This window comes from Scyliorhinus torazame, chromosome 9 (assembly GCF_047496885.1).
Source record: "Scyliorhinus torazame isolate Kashiwa2021f chromosome 9, sScyTor2.1, whole genome shotgun sequence".
Taxonomy (NCBI): Eukaryota; Metazoa; Chordata; class Chondrichthyes; order Carcharhiniformes; family Scyliorhinidae; genus Scyliorhinus; species Scyliorhinus torazame.
The window spans coordinates 32,842,697-32,859,770 of record NC_092715.1 but is presented as its reverse complement, the minus strand read 5'-3'; the positions used below and the strand labels follow the sequence as shown (position 1 = coordinate 32,859,770).

The 17,074-nt window shown below is 45.8% G+C and overlaps 1 protein-coding gene across 3 annotated transcripts in view; it reads right to left on the bottom strand.

Annotated features, from left to right (window-relative positions):
• galnt7 (UDP-N-acetyl-alpha-D-galactosamine: polypeptide N-acetylgalactosaminyltransferase 7) overlaps positions 1–17,074 on the bottom strand; it is a 186,613-nt gene that overhangs the window by 163,871 nt on the left and 5,668 nt on the right. The window lies entirely within an intron of this gene.

Here is a 17,074-nt window from a genome sequence, read left to right as displayed (position 1 = left end):
TGGTGTTGATCCAGTGCAGCACTTCGATTAAGAGTCCTCCTCCTCCTATCTCCATACCCAGCTCCTTCCATTTCAATCTGGTCTTGTCCAGTGGGGTTGTGACCTTTTTGATGAATCGTCCGTAGATGTTGCCACATTTGATTTCCCCGACCCAGTTCAGCCCGTCAATCGTGAACAGAAATGTCTGTCCTGGTGTCTGGGGAACGTTTTTGCAGAGAAAGTCCCTTTCGGGAGTTGGAGCAACTCTGAGAGTTCCCCCAGGGGCGCCAGTATATCGTTCACGTAATGTCCTTCTCAGTGCCTCATTGTCCTCCCCTCCACGTCGTAAATGCAGCATCTATCCTCACCGGTATGAACATGTGGTTATTGCAGATGGGGGCCGCTATGGACTCGCGCCAAGCTTGAAATGGCACCTGAACTGGTACCATGTCCTTAGTGTGGCCACTACCACTGGGCTCCTGGGTATAGGTGTGGGGGGGACCAGGAGTGATGCGATGGCCAGTACTCGGGAGAGACATCCCCGTGCAGGAGGCTTCCTCCATTCGGACCCAGTCCGCTTCCAGTTCCCTTAGCCACCCCCTCACCATATTTGCCGCCCAGTGGTAGAATAGGAGGTTCTGTAGGGCCAGGCCTCCCACTTGTTGCCCTGACTGCAAGATGGTCTTGCGCATCCTGGAGACTCTTCTCTCCCACCAGACAAAGGCTTTGATGATCTTATTGACCCCGAAGAAGGATTTGAGGATGAAGGTCGGAGTGATCTGAATATGAAGAGGAACCTGGGCAGCACGTTCATTTTGACCAAATGTACCCTTCCCACTTGCGAATGCAGGTCCCTCTTCACCTCTTCCACAGGCTGGAGAGGCTCCATTTGTTGAGCCTCGTCCAGGTGTGGACCACTTGGATTTCCAGGTACCTGAACTTAGTTTGGGTCACTTTGAATGGTGGTTCTTCCAGTTCTGCTCCTCCCTCGGGAATTTACCGGGAAGATTTCGCTCTTTTCAGGTTGAGTTTGTAAGCCGAGAAGGCACTGAACCCCCCCCAAAGAGTCCGGTTATCTTCCCATGCTGCCTAGGGGGTTCGACACGTAGAGGAGCCGGTCATCCACATAGAGCGAGACTCTACGCTCTCTGCCCCCTCTCTGAATGCCCCACCACCAATCTGCCGATTTGAGGCCAGTGGTTTGAGTGCCAGTGCGAACAGGAGCAGGGATAATGGGCACCCTGCCTCATTCCCCTGTGCAGCCGAAGGTATTCGAAGCTGGTGGCGTTCATCCGTCACAAACAAACAGTCTGGTTCAACTTGAGATTGTCACCATTTTGGTTGTACTATCTTGTCGATGGATTCCCCTAAGAGACAACTGAAAATGGTATGGGCAAATGGATAAAGTTATCGTGAGCCTGGTGATCAATTTTTTTTTTTAATACATACCACAAGTAGAATTTGGTTTAGCACTTGTTGGAAAACAATCAGCAGGTACCTTTGAAATAACTTTACCTACTAGCTAAAATGCTGAATTCTTTTCTATCTCTTTTACAGAAGCAGACTGATCCCAGCCAACCGCTTCAGAAAATTTTTATTAAAACAAGGCACCATATAGATTCAAAATTAATTTCAAGCGGACAGAGCAGAAATGGATAGATTGGTTAAGGAGATTCACCGGATAGACGAGGAGCATGCGGGGTCCCCGGGGGAGGACCTATTCAGGGAAAGACGGAGACTGCAGGCGGAACGAGTCGGGCCGTGGAACAACTTAGGAAGGCAAGGGGAGTGGTGTGTGAGCATGGGGAGAAGGCCAGCAGATTGCTAGCGCAGCAACTCAGGAAGAGGGAGGCGGCCAGGGAAATAAGTAGAGTGGTGGACGGGAAGGGGAGCAGAGTGGAGGACCCGTCAGGACTGAATAAGGTATTTCGGGACTTTTATAGTAAGCTTTACACTTCAGAGGAGATGAAACGGTTCCTGGACGGACTCACCTTCTCAAAAGTAGGCGGGGGACTAGTGGATGGGTGGGTGCCCCGATTAGAGCGGAGGAGGTACTGGGGGGCCTAAAGGCCATGCAGTCAGGGAAAGCCCCGGGACCGGATGTATACCCAGTAGTTTTACAAAAAGTTCTCGGAGATAGTGGGACCGGGCCTGACTAGGGTGTTTAATGAGGCGAGGGACAGAGGGACCTTGCCTCCGACGATGTCGCAAGCCACCATCTCGCTAATATTAAAGCGGGACAAGGACCCGGAATCTTGCGGGTCATACAGGCCAATCTCCCTGATCAATGCGGACGCCAAGCTCCTGGCGATTAGAATGGAGGACTGCGTACCGGAAATGATTGGGGATGACCAAACAGGGTTTGTGAAAGGCAAGCAGCTTAATGTGATTATGATGCCCCCGACGGGCAAGGAGGTAGTGGTGGCAATAGTTGCTAAGAAGGCCTTCGACCGGGTGGAGTGGGACTATTTGTGGGAAGTACTCGGACGGTTTGCGTTCGGGGAGGGACTGGTTAATTGGGTCAGACTATTGTATCAGGTCCCAAAAGCTAGTGTAAGGATGAACAGGATAATGTCAGATTACTTCAGACTACATCACGGGACCAGACCCACCAGCCCGGTAGTTGTTAAGTCATGGGTTAAGAGACATTGCAATTAGTTGTCTCATTTATGTTAAGTATGGGGCAGCACGGTAGCATAGTGGATAGCACAATTGCTTCACAGCTCCAGGGTCCCAGGTTCGATTCCAGCTTGGGTCACTGTCTGTGCGGAGTCTGCACATCCTCCCAGTGTGTGCGTGGGTTTCCTCCGGGTGCTCCGGTTTCCTCCCACAATCCAAAGATGTGCGGGTTAGGTGGATTGGCCATGATAAATTGCCCTTAGTAACCACAATTGCCCTTAATGTTGGCTGGGGTCACTGGGTTATGGGGATAGGGTGGAGGTGTTGACCTTGGGTAGGGTGCTCTTTCCAAGAGCCGGTGCAGACTCGATGGGCCGAATGGCCTCCTTCAGCACTGTACATTCTATGATAATCTATGATAAGTATCCTTTAATTGACACTGATATGTAAAGGGGCTTCAGGTGGCCTCTGTCAGGTGGTGTGTTGTTAAGAGTTTTGTGCAGAGGCTGTGGAAGTGAAATAAATGGTGTTCAGTGAAAAGGGAACAAGAACTTTAGATTCTTCATATCACAGCAACTAACAAGGTTAACAATTGGTAGCAGAGAATGGTTGCTGTGTAAATGTGAAGGGTTGAAAGGTACAACTTTTCCAGATCAAACCAAGGAGTGAGTGAGAAAAGGGAAAAAAAAGGGATATATGGCTGAACCGAGGATAAAGATGGCTGGATAAGACTATCCTCCCTTATTTTTTGAAAGGGAATCGTACGACCAATGGAGTTATGGGGACTAAAGTAACTGCTTTTGGAAAGAGAAAACAAGGTATGGCATTGGCTCTTTCTCTACCAGTAAAATCCAAAACAAAGTGCTTTCTGAGCAGGAATTGGAATAGTTAGACTCAGAAGAAGGTCTGGAGACTTTATTACATTATATGGATAAGATTTATAAGAAAGATGACTTGTTAAGTGCGTACGAAGCATGGTCGGATTTTGATAAGTTCCGGAAAATGGAGGATATCTCCATGGAAGACTATATAATGGAATTTGGCAGACTATATAAAAGGCTGCAGAAACACAATCTGGAATTTCTACAGTCTGTGTTGGCCTTTAAATTACTTGACTGTGCTAGAGTGAGCCACATGGATAGGCTCTTGGTTTTGACAGGAGTTCAGTTTACTGATAAGGATACCTTATTCGAACAGATGACAAAAGCTTTACAAAAGTTTCTGGGGAAACATTTGATTCCGATGGCTCTGGTGACCCAAATAGGTCAGCCTGCAATAAGGCAGAATATGGAAGATACACTAGTAACAGGATGGCGAAATCGTACGGCTACGAACAGGGCTCACGACTATAGACGGAGACCGAGACAAGGAAATTATGCAGACAGAAACCCAGTTAGAACCTACAATAGGAAGATGAACCCCAGAAATGCACGGGGCATGATAAATCGATGTTTTCGATGTGACTCTCAATACCATTATGCCTACAACTCTCCAACTTGTTATGATAGAGTGTTTGAAGCGACACATGACACGGAAGAGTCGGAAGAGGAAAAAGATAGTGACCAGAAAGAAGGCATTGTCCTATTGACAAGCAGATTTACGCCAGTAATGAGGGTGTTGGTTGCAGAATCCTTCAAATGTGCTGTATTGGACAGTGGCTGCTCATCTACTGTGTGTGTGGAATTGACTGGTTAAAATGTTACCTGGACTCTTTGAATGCTGAAAATCATAACAAGGTTAAGGAATTTGAAAGTTCCACAAGTTTCAGGTTTGGGGATGATAATACTCTGAAGTCGCTGAAAAGAGTGGTGATCCCTTGCAATATTGCCGGAGTGAATCATTTCATTAGCATGGATGTTGTATCAAGTGAGATACCTTTGCTTCTGAGCAGACCGTCGATGAAGAAAGCACACATGAAACTGGATATGCAACAGGATAAGGCAACAGTTTTTGGAAAGACGGTGGACTTGCAATTTACACAGTCGGGACACTATTGCATTCCATTACTGACAAATAATTTTTCAAGTAGAGTGGTTAAGGATGTGTTAATGGCAGTTGAAAATGGAACTTTAGCTGATAGAAAGCTTGTGGTATTAAAACTGCATACGCAATTTGCACATCCGTCTCCTCGGAGGCTGAATAATTTATTAAAGGATGCAGGGGTAAGGGATGATGACTATACTAAACTGATAGAACAGGTTAGTGACCGCTGTGAAGTTTGTAGGAAGTACAGAAGGACACCAGCACGACCGATAGTAACCCTACCTTTGGCCAGGGATTTTAACGACATTGTGGTCATGGACCTTAAGATCTGGGATAAAGCAAATAATATATTTATTTTGCATTTTGTAGATTTAGCACCCAGATTTAGTCAATCAACAATTGTATGAAGTAAAGAAAAGAGAGAGTAATTCTGGATCAAATCGTGGAAAAATGGATAGGGACAGGAATGGGTCCACCGGCAAAATTCCTTACGGACAATGGGGGAGAATTTGCTAATGATGAATTTAGGGATCTGTGTGAAAACATGAATATCAGAGTTATGAATAGGGCTGCAGAAAGCCCATTTAGTAATGGTGTCGGTGAAAGAAATCATGCGGTCATCGATGACATGCTTCCGAAAATTTTGGCAGATCGACCAAATTGCAGGCTAAATTAAGCTTTAGCATGGGCAGTACATGCAAAGAATTCATTGCAGATGGTTGGGGGCTATAGTCCTTATCAATTAGTGTTTGGTAGAAATCCTAAAATTCCGTCCATTTTGGATGGCCAGCCTCCAGCTTGGGAGGGGACTACAATTAGCTCTGGTTTTGCTGAACATTTAAATGCATTACATAGCAGTAGAAAAGCTTTTTTGGAAGCAGATGTCTCTGAAAGAATTCGCAGAGCTTTAAGACCTAACGTACGGCCATCAGATGCCGTTTTTCAGTAAGGAGGCATGGTATACTATAAGAGAGACATTCTAATGAATGGAAAGGCCCAGGGAAGATCATAGGCATAGATGGCAAAACAATTATTTTGCAACATGGTAATCAAACTGTTAGGGTCCATTCATCAAGGATAATGGGTACAGATTACAAATTTTCAAATTTAGACAGAGCAGACAGACATGACGAGGAACCAGAGTCATCTGGTACGCGTGTGTTACAGAACTATGAGGACCAATTAACTGATATAGACAGGGTTTCTGCGGAGGAACACAACACTTCTGGTGAATTAAAACAGGCCATTTTTCTGAAAGGGCAACTGCCAAAAGTTGGTACAAAAGTGACATACTTGCCTGAAGGGTCTAGTCAATGGAAGGATGCAACTGTTATCAGTAGAGCAGGGAAGGCCACTGGAAAGTATAAACATTGGTTGAATGTACAGCATTCAGGGGAAGGAGTCAAGACAATGGATTGAGAAAACGAAGTTCAAAAATGGAGGGCACAGAAACGCAGTGCCAGTTCAGATAGTACATCGGATAGTGAACAGGTCCGCAGGAAAAGGTCGAGAACTATTGAAAGGACATCGCACAGCAGAAGGGAAAGATCAAGCAGTAGCAGTACAGAACGAGAGACCAGGCGGGAGAGGGGACGTAGTTTGTCAAGATCTCGGAACGAGTAAGACTACAAATACTAATAGGAGTAGAAGCCCACATGCACGTGAGATTTTGGTGGCTGCAAATAAATTAGATGAAAAAGTTATTAAAGAAGCTAAACAGCAAGAATTGCATAGTTGGAGTGAATTTGGGGTATACACGGAAATACCGGATAGGGGACAAAGAGCTCTATCCCACAGATGGATTTGCACGGAAAAGGTTCTTCCGGATGGAACTTACAAGGCAAAGGCCATGTTTGTGGCAAGGGGATTTGAAGAAAACTTAGAAGATCAGGATTTAAGGGTAGATTCACCTACGGCAGGAAAAGTTATTTTAAAGATCTTCTTGGCTCTATTAGCCACAAAGGCATGGGAATGCAAATCTATAGATATAAAAGCTGCCTTTTTTGCAGGGGCATCAGCTCCAGAGAGACATTTTTCTCCGTCCTCCAAAAGAAGCAGCTAACACAGAAGGGCCACTCTGGAAGTTGCACAAATGCGTATATGGATTAAATGATGCACCTAGAGTCTGGTATTTTTTGGTAAGGTCAGTTTTGTTAAAGTTAGGCTGTTGCCAGTTGAAAGCAGATCCTGCAATGTTTTACTGCCACTATCAAGGAAATCTTTCTGGCATTTTTATGATCCATGTCGATGATTTTTTGTGGGGTGGGACTAGTGATTTTGAAGCTATTGTAATCTCTGGTTTGAGGAAAGAATTCAGGGTTGGAAGTCAGGCTACCGGAGCATTTAAATATTTTGGACTGGAAATTAAACAGACTAAGTTAGGGGCAACTTTACGCCAGCAATCTTATTTGGAAAGCATCACCCCAATGGCCGAGTTTCACAAAAAGACGCAATGGTTTCAAAGATAGAAAAAGAGCAACTGAGAAGTTTAATTGGGCAACTGAACTGGTTCGGTAAACAGACTAGACCGGACGTGAGTTTTGATGTCTTAGAGTGGAGTACAAAAATGAATGATCCCAAAGTGGAAGACATAATAAGAGCAAATAAAGCGTTGGCCAAACTAAAAATGCAGGAGTGTGTTTTGAAGTTCCCGGTTTTAGGTGACATTAAGCACTTGAAACTCATTAGTTTATAGTGATGTGCCTACGCAATTTTATGTGATGGGGTTTCAAATGCAGGAGGTTTTATATTTTCCTTTTGGGGAACAATGGTAAATGTTGCCCGCTTGTGTGGGAAACAAAGAAAATAAGGAGAGTGGTAAAAAGCACTTTGGCTGCTGAGACATTAAGCCTTGTAGAGGCAGTGGACTTAAGCAAGGAGTCAGGAGGGCTAGAAGGGGTCACGAAAAGTCATTGGCAAATAGGGTTAAGGAAAATCCCAAGGCTTTTTACACGTACATAAAAAGCAAGAGGGTAGCCAGGGAAAGGGTTGGCCCACTGAAGGATAGGCAAGGGAATCTATGTGTGGAGCCAGAGGAAATGGGCGAGGTACTAAATGAATACTTTGCATCAGTATTCACCAAAGAGAAGGAATTGGTAGATGTTGAGTCTGGAGAAGGGGGTGTAGATAGCCTGGGTCACATTGTGATCCAAAAAGACGAGGTGTTGGGTGTCTTAAAAAATATTAAGGTAGATAAGTCCCCAGGGCCTGATGGGATCTACCCCAGAATACTGAAGGAGGCTGGAGAGGAAATTGCAGAGGCCTTGACAGAAATCTTTGGATCCTCGCTGTCTTCAGGGGATGTCCCGGAGGACTGGAGAATAGCCAATGTTGTTCCTCTGTTTAAGAAGGGTAGCAAGGATAATCCCGGGAACTACAGGCCGGTGAGCCTTACTTCAGTGGTAGGGAAATTACTGGAGAGAATTCTTCGAGACAGGATCTACTCCCATTTGGAAGCAAATGGACATATTAGTGAGAGGCAGCACGGTTTTGTGAAGGGGAGGTCGTGTCTCACTAACTTGATAGAGTTTTTCGAGGAGGTCACTAAGATGATTGATGCAGGTCGGGCAGTAGATGTTGTCTATATGGACTTCAGTAAGGCCTTTGACAAGGTCCCTCATGGTAGACTAGTACAAAAGGTGAAGTCACACGGGATCAGGGGTGAACTGGCAAGGTGGATACAGAACTGGCTAGGCCATAGAAGGCAGAGAGTAGCACTGGAGGGATGCTTTTCTAATTGGAGGGCTGTGACCAGTGGTGTTCCACAGGGATCAGTGCTGGGACCTTTGCTCTTTGTAGTATATATATATATATATATATATATATATAAAAATGATTGAGGAAAATGTAACTGGTCTGATTAGTAAGTTTGCAGACGACACAAAGGTTGGTGGAATTGCGGATAGCGATGAGGACTGTCGGAGGATACAGCAGGATTTAGATTGTCTGGAGACTTGGGCGGAGAGATGGCAGATGGAGTTTAATCCGGACAAATGTGAGGTAATGCATTTTGGAAGGTCTAATGCAGGTAGGGAATATGCAGTGAATGGTAGAACCCTCAAGAGTATTGAAAGTCAAAGAGATCTAGGAGTACAGGTCCACAGGTCATTGAAAGGGGCAACACAGGTGGAGAAGGTAGTCAAGAAGGCATACGGCATGCTTGCCTTCATTGGCCGGGGTATTGAGTATAAGAATTGGCAAGTCATGTTGCAGCTGTATAGAACCTTAGTTAGGCCACACTTGGGAGTATAGTGTTCAATTCTGGTCGCCACACTACCAGAAGGATGTGGAGGCTTTAGAGAGGGTGCAGAAGAGATTTACCAGAATGTTGCCTGGTATGGAGGGCATTAGAACAAAGAACAAAGAAATGTACAGCACAGGAACAGGCCCTTCGGCCCTCCAAGCCCGTGCCGACCATACTGCCCGACTAAACTACAATCTTCTACACTTCCTGGGTCCGTATCCTTCTATTCCCATCCTATTCATATATTTGTCAAGATGCCCCTTAAATGTCCCTATCGTCCCTGCCTCCACTACCTCCTCCGGTAGTGAGTTCCAGGCACCCACTACCCTCTGCGTAAAAAACTTGCCTCGTACATCTACTCTAAACTTTGCCCCTCTCACCTTAAACCTATGCCCCCTAGTAATTGACCCCTCTACCCTGGGGAAAAGCCTCTGACTATCCACTCTGTCTATGCCCCTCATAATTTTGTATACCTCTATCAGGTCGCCCCTCAACCTCCTTCGTTCCAGTGAGAACAAACCGAGTTTATTCAATCGCTCCTCATAGCTTATGCCCTCCATACCAGGCAACATTCTGGTAAATCTCTTCTGCACCCTCTCTAAAGCCTCCACATCCTTCTGGTAGTGTGGCGACCAGAATTGAACACTATACTCCAAGTGTGGCCTAACTAAGGTTCTATACAGCTGCAACATGACTTGCCAATTCTTATACTCAATGCCCCGGCCAATGAAGGCAAGCATGCCGTATGCCTTCTTGACTACCTTCTCCACCTGTGTAGCCCCTTTCAGTGATCTGTGGACCTGTACTCCTAGATCTCTTTGACTTTCAATACTCTTGAGGGTTCTACCATTCACTGTATATTCCCTACCTGCATTAGCCCTTCCAAAATGCATTACCTCACATTTGTCCAGGTTAAACTCCATCTGCCATCTCTCCGCCCAAGTCTCCAGACAATCTACATCCTGCTGTATCCTCAGACAGTCCTCATCGCTATCCGCAATTCCACCAACCTTTGTGTCGTCTGCAAACTTACTAATCAGACCAGTTACATTTTCCTCCAAATCATTTATATATACTACAAAGAGCAAAGGTCCCAGCACTGATCCCTGTGGAACACCACTGGTCACAGCCCTCCAATTAGAAAAGCATCCCTCCATTGCTACCCTCTGCCTTCTATGGCCTAGCCAGTTCTGTATCCACCTTGCCAGTTCACCCCTGATCCCGTGTGACTTCACCTTTTGTACTAGTCTACCATGAGGGACCTTGTCAAAGGCCTTACTGAAGTCCATATAGACAACATCTACTGCCCTACCTGCATCAATCATCTTAGTGACCTCCTCGAAAAACTCTATTAAGTTAGTGAGACACGACCTCCCCTTCACAAAACCGTGCTGCCTCTCACTAATACGTCCATTTGCTTCCAAATGGGAGTAGATCCTGTCTCGAAGAATTCTCTCCAGTAATTTCCCTACCACTGAAGTAAGGCTCACCGGCCTGTAGTTCCCGGGATTATCCCTGCCACCCTTCTTAAACAGAGGAACAACATTGGCTATTCTCCAGTCCTCCGGGCCATCCCCTGAAGACAGCGAGGATCCAAAGATTTCTGTCAAGGCCTCAGCAATTTCCTCTCCAGCCTCCTTCAGTATTCTGGGGTAGATCCCATCCGGCCCTGGGGACTTATCTACCTTAATATTTTTTAAGACACCCAACACCTCGTCTTTTTGGATCACAATGTGACCCAGGCTATCTACACCCCCTTCTCCAGACTCAACATCTACCAATTCCTTCTCTTTGGTGAATACTGATGCAAAGTATTCATTTAGTACCTCGCCCATTTCCTCTGGCTCCACACATAGATTCCCTTGCCTATCCTTCAGTGGGCCAACCCTTTCCCTGGCTACCCTCTTGCTTTTTATGTAAGTGTAAAAAGCCTTGGGATTTTCCTTAACCCTATTTGCCAATGACTTTTCATGACCCCTTCTAGCCCTCCTGACTCCTTGCTTAAGTTCCTTCCTACTTTCCTTATATGCCACACAGGCTTCGTCTGTTCCCAGCCTTTTAGCCCTGACAAATGCCTCCTTTTTCTTTTTGACGAGGCCTACAATATCACTCGTCATCCAAGGTTCCCGAAAATTGCCGTATTTATCTTTCTTCCTCACAGGAACATGCCTGTCCTGTATTCCTTTCAACTGACACTTGAAAGCCTCCCACATGTCAGATGTTGATTTGCCCTCAAACATCCGCCCCCAATCTATGTTCTTCAGTTCCCGCCTAATATTGTTATAATTAGCCTTCCCCCAGTTTAGCACATTCATCCTCGGACCACTCTTATCCTTGTCCACCAGTACTTTAAAACTTTAAAACTTACTGAATTAGCTATGAGGAGCGGTTGAATAAACTCTGTTTGTTCTCACTGGAACGAAGGAGGTTGAGGGGAGACCTGATAGAGGTATACAAAATTATGAGGGGCATAGACAGAGTGGATAGTCAGAGGCTTTTCCCCAGGGTAGAGGGGTCAATTACTAGAGGGCATAGGTTTAAGGTGAGAGGGGCAAGGTTTAGAGTAGATGTACGAGGCAAGTTTTGTACGCAGAGGGTAGTGGGTGCCTGGAACTCGCTACCGGAGGAGGTAGTGGAAACAGGGACGATAGGGACATTTAAGGGGCATCTTGACAAATATATGAATAGGATGGGAATAGAAGGATACGGACCCAGGAAGTGTAGAAGATTGTAGTTTAATCGGGCAGCATGGTCGGCACGAGCTTGGAGGGCCTAAGGGCCTGTTCCTGTGCTGTACATTTCTTTGTTCTTGGATATGGCCTTTTATATAAGTATGATATTGACAGAAATTTTGGGATTAGGGGATTTGGGTAATATACCTATTGACTAGAAGGTCGTTCACCGGGCCCACATTGACAATAAATCCCTGTGGGAAAATGTGCACTCTACAAAAAGTGTCAATGAAAAGAGGTTACGGATAGACATCGCAAGTTTGAAGCCGATGTTGGACAGAGGGGAAATAACAAAAATTAAATGGGTCGACAGTAGCTATCAACTGTCAGACTGTTTTACGAAAAGGGGGGTGAGTTCACAGAAACTTTTGGATATTGTTAATGAAGGGCGTTTGTTTCTGTGACTGTCTTTTTTTCTTTCTCGTCCAAATAAAAAAAAGGGGGGACATGTGTGTGTTTTTGAGTTTCTTGAAATTTTGTTTTCGCCTAATTTTTTTTTTCTCCAAGGAAGGGGAGACTGTTAAGTAATGGGTTTAGAGACATTGCAATTAATTGTCTCATTTATGTTAAGTATCCTTTAATTGACACGGATATATAAAGGGGCTTCAGGTGGCCTCTGTCAGGTGGTGTGTTAAGAGTTTTGTGCAGAGGCTGTGGAAGTGAAATAAATGGTGTTCAGTGAAAAGGAACAAGAACTTTAGACTCTTCATATCAGAGCAACTAAAACGGTTAACAGTAGTGGGGGCGGCCCTGCGGATTTGGGGCCAGTGGAGAAAGCATGCAGGAGAGGTGGGTGCGTCGGTCAAGGCTCCAATTTGTGATAACCATCGATTTGACCCCGGGAACATGGATGGAGGGTTTCGAACATGGCGGCGGGCTGGGGTGGGGAGGGTGGGCGATATGTTCCTGGAGGGGAACTTTGCGAGTTTGAGGAGAAAGCTGGGCTGGAAAGGGGAAATGATTTTAGGTACTTACAGGTGCGGGACTTTGTACGCAGACTGGTCCCATCCTTCCCATGCCTCCCGCCAAAAGGGATCCAGGACAGAATAGTCTCCAGAGGAGGAGGAGAAGAGGGTAGTCTCTCGGATATTTACAAGGTGCTCATGAAGGGGGAAGAGTCCCAGATGGAGGAACTAAAACTCAAATGGGAGGAGGAGCTTGGCGGGGAGATGGAGGACGGGGTATGGGCGGAAGCCCTGAGTAGGGTAAACTCAACCACATCATGTGCCAGGCTCAGCCTGATTCAGTTTAAGGTCGTTCACCGGGCCCACATGACGGTGGCTCGGATGAGCTAATTTTTGGGGGTAGAGGACAAGTGTGCTAGATGCGCGGGAGTACCAATGAACCACGTTCACATGTTTTGGGCATGCCCTAAGCTTAGGATGTACTGGGAGGGATTTGCAGGGGTCATGTCCCGGGTGCTGATGACTCCAGAGGTGGCAATTTCCGGGGTTTCGGAAGACCTGGGAGTCCAGGGGGAGAAAGAGGCCGATGTTCTGGCCTTTGCTTCCCTGATAGCCCGGCGGAGAATACTGCTGGCATGGAGGGACTTGAAACCCCCGAAGACCGAACTATGGCTTTCGGACATGTCATGTTTTCTGGGTATGGAAAAAAATCAAGTTCGCCTTGAGGGGATTTGTATTGGAGTTCGCCCGAAGGTGGCAGCCATTCATCGACTTCTTCGCGGGAGAGTGAACGTCAGCAGGGGGGGGGGGGGGGGGGAGGAGCGGGTATGTGCATTATGGTTTGATTGAAGTGTTGGTTATCCGTTGATGTTTGCATATTTCTGTAATCGGTTACTGTTTACAATGCCAAAAAAATACCCCAATAAAATTGTTTGAAAGAAAAACAATTAATTTCAAAATATTAAAGAGATGTTCTTTGATCTGTCACAGTTTCTGCTAGAAAGCAGTTTATTGCTCAACTGACAGAAACAGTTGCTTACGTTACACTCAACTTGGAGCCTCCTTACCTACACTCAACTTGGAGCCTCCTTACCTTATGATACACTTTGACAACGGTATTACAAGTGGAATGCTGATCATTGATACATACTATATTGACCATTGCTACATCGTAGCATTAAGCACCTTTATTTTCTTATTATCTAGCCTGTTAATCATTAGTAACAGTGACCACGAAGCTGTCAAGATTGTTAATCATTCAATTTAGAATATATTCATTTAATTTAGAAAATATTAAACGACATTAAGTTTCACTTAAGTTGCAAGTTTTCTGTGAACCCAATACTAATTATTACATATTCATACAACATCAATAAATTGTTCTCCCATTTTAAAGGACAACTGCAAAATAGATTTTCAGGTTTACTGTTTCTTTATTGTATCGGTCTTAGGTTTCTGACATTTGTGCCAGAGATACCCTGTGCTCACCTAATATTATAGCTGTAATGAGAGGGTTGTCTGTCTGATATCTTATCTGAAATGCTGTTATAGCTGTTTCTTCTTTCAGCCTTGTGTATCGAATGACTCCCTTTGCTTTCCACTAAAATTCGCACAGCTAGCTCTCTCTCTCTCTCTCTCTCCCTCTCCCAGCCCTCGAGCAAAACACAATTTCTCAACTCGGTGGGTGATGTGGCATGGGTAACGCGAATAAGGAAAGCCCCCACAGGTGCTGACCTGAACAGAAGTCATTTTCTATAAATTTAGAGTACCCTATTATTTTTTTCCAATTAAGGGGCAATTTAGTGTGGCCAATCCACCTATCCTGCACATCTTTGGGTTGTGGGGGTGAAACCCATGCAGGCACAGGGAGAATGTACAAACTCCACGCGGAGAGTGACCCGGGGCCAGAATTCGAACCCGGTTCCTCAGCACTAACCACTGTGCCACCATGCAGCCCCTTCACGGGTCTTTTTTGGCAAATACTTGACGATCGGGTTAAGTTCAGTCATAGAGACAATGATACAAATGAAGAATCACAAAATTTTACAAGTTACAATTATACATGGAACAATCAATCCTTTCGCCGCCTCAGCAACACACATAAGTAACAAATGGAAAACATTTTAGAAATTTTAGCCACACAACTCAACTTGTGAAAAATACTAAAAATAAAATATTTAATTTTTGATCCCAGCCCAATCGTTATCTGTAAACTTTGCTGCTTTGTCATGCAACATGAGTATTCCAGGTAACCCACCCTCTTCCACCATGAAATTATCTCATGCGCATAGAATGTACAATCAAAAGCTATAATTCACTGAGGGACTGCTGCAATGTTGGGTGATGCCATCTTTCAAATTAAGAATTGAACTGAGATAAAAGATCCAATGTCACTATTTGAAAAGCAGAGCAATTCCCCTGGTGTCTCAGTCAACATTTATCCTTCAACCACAGCCAAAAACAAATTACCTGGTTGCTTATTTCAATGCTTATACGGCCTTGCTGTATGCGATTTGCCTACAAAACAGTGATCACACTTCGAGTGATTCATTGGTCACAAAACATTTCGTGAAGCTCTGTATTGAATCAGAAATAAAGATGAAGGCCACCAAACTTAAAGAATATTTGAACGAGGGCAGCAGGGTGGCGCAGTGGGTTAGCCCTGTAGCCTCACGCCGCCGAGGTCCCAGGTTCGATCCTGGCTCTGGGTCACTGTCTGTGTGGAGTCTGCGGGTCACTCTCTGTGTGGAGTCTGCACATTCTCCCCGTGTTTGCGTGGGTTTCGCCCCCGCAGCCCAAAGATGTGCAGGCTAACGAAAGAGAAAATGCTGGAAAAACGCAGCAAGTCTGGCAGCATCTGTAGGGAGGGAAAAGAGCTAACGTTTCGAGTCCGATGACTCTTTGTCAAAGCTAACAGACAGAGAAAGTGGGAAATATTTATACTGTGAAGTGAGAATGAAAGATGAGTCATAGCCACAGAAACCCAGGGAAACCGGGCGCTAATGGCCACAGAAACCAAGGGGAAAGAATGCTAATGGCAGTCCAGAGATGACAAGAGATGTGAAAGGTCAAACAGCAGGGAAACTAACATCAGAGGATGAACTGTAGATGTGGGGGGAAGGGGGAAGCAAAGAGGAGAAAGGTGGATAAGATTGGGGGGTGGGGAATTAAATGTATATTAAGAAAGAAATGGTAAAAGAAATGGGCAGCACGGTAGCATTGTGGATAGCACAATTGCTTCACAGCTCCAGGGTCCAGGTTCGATTTCTGCTTGGGTCACTGGCTGTGCGGAGTCTGCACATCCTCCCCGTGTGTGCGTGGGTTTCCTCCGGGTGCTCCGGTTTCCTCCCACAGTCCAAAGATGTGCAGGTTAGGTGGATTGGCCATGATAAATTGCCCTTAGTGTACAAAATTGCCCTTACTGTTGGGTGGGGTTACTGGGATAGGGTGGAGGTGTTGACCTTGGGTAGGGTGCTCTTTCCAAGAGCCGGTGCAGACTCGATGGGCCGAACGGCCTCCTTCTGCATTGTAAATTCTATGATAATCTATGATGATAAAAGACAGTTAAAATGAAATGTAAACAAGGTGGGGTAGAGCTGATCATCTGAAGTTGTTGAATTCTATGTTCAGGCCGGAAGGCTATAGCGTGCCGAACCGGAAGATGAGATGTTGTTCCTCCAGTTTGCGTTGGAACATTGCAGCAGGCCAAGAACAGACATGTGGGCATGGGAGCAGGGTCTTTTGTTAAAATGGCAAGCAACAGGAAGGTCAGGGTCCTGAATGCACACATGCCGAAGATGCTCAGCAAAGCGACCACCCAGTCTGTGTTTGGTCTCTCCAATATAGAGACGACCACATTGGGAGCAGCGAATGCAGTAGGCCAAATTCAAAGAGATGCAAGTGAAATGCTGCTTAACCTGGAAGGAGTGTTTTGGGCCTGGGATATTAAGCATGGAAGAGGTAAAGGGGCAGGTGTTACACCTTCTGCGATTGCATGAGAAGGTGCCATGGGTAATAGGAGAGGTACTGGGTATGGTGGAGGAGTGGACTAGATTGTCTCGGAGGGAACAGTATCTGCGGAATGCTGACAGAGGGAGTGAAGGGAAGATGTGTTTGGTGATGGCATCACGCTTGAGTTGGCTAAAATGGCGGAGGATTATGCTTTGCAGACGGAGGCTGGTGGGATGAATTGTGAGAACAAGGGGGACTCTATCCTTGTTCTGGGAGGGAGTGGAGGAGGCGAGGGTAGTGGCACGGGGGATGGACCACCCACTATTGAGGGCCCTGTCCACAACTGTAGGTGGGAAATCACGGTTGCGGAAGAAGGAACACATTTTCGAAGCACCATTTTGGAAAGTGGCATCATCAGAACAAATGCGACGGAGGCGAAGGAGTTGAGAGAAAGGGATGGAGTCCTTACAGGATGTAGGGTGCGAAGAGGTTTGGTCCAGATAGCTGTGAGAGTCAGTGGGCTTGTAGTGGATATTCTATTGCTGGAAATGGAGGCAGAAAGATCAAGGAAGAGAAGGGAGGTGTCTGAGATGGACCAGGTGAAAGTGATGGAGGGGTGGAAACTGGAAGCGAGAGCATGACACGGCACCAAAATAGTCATC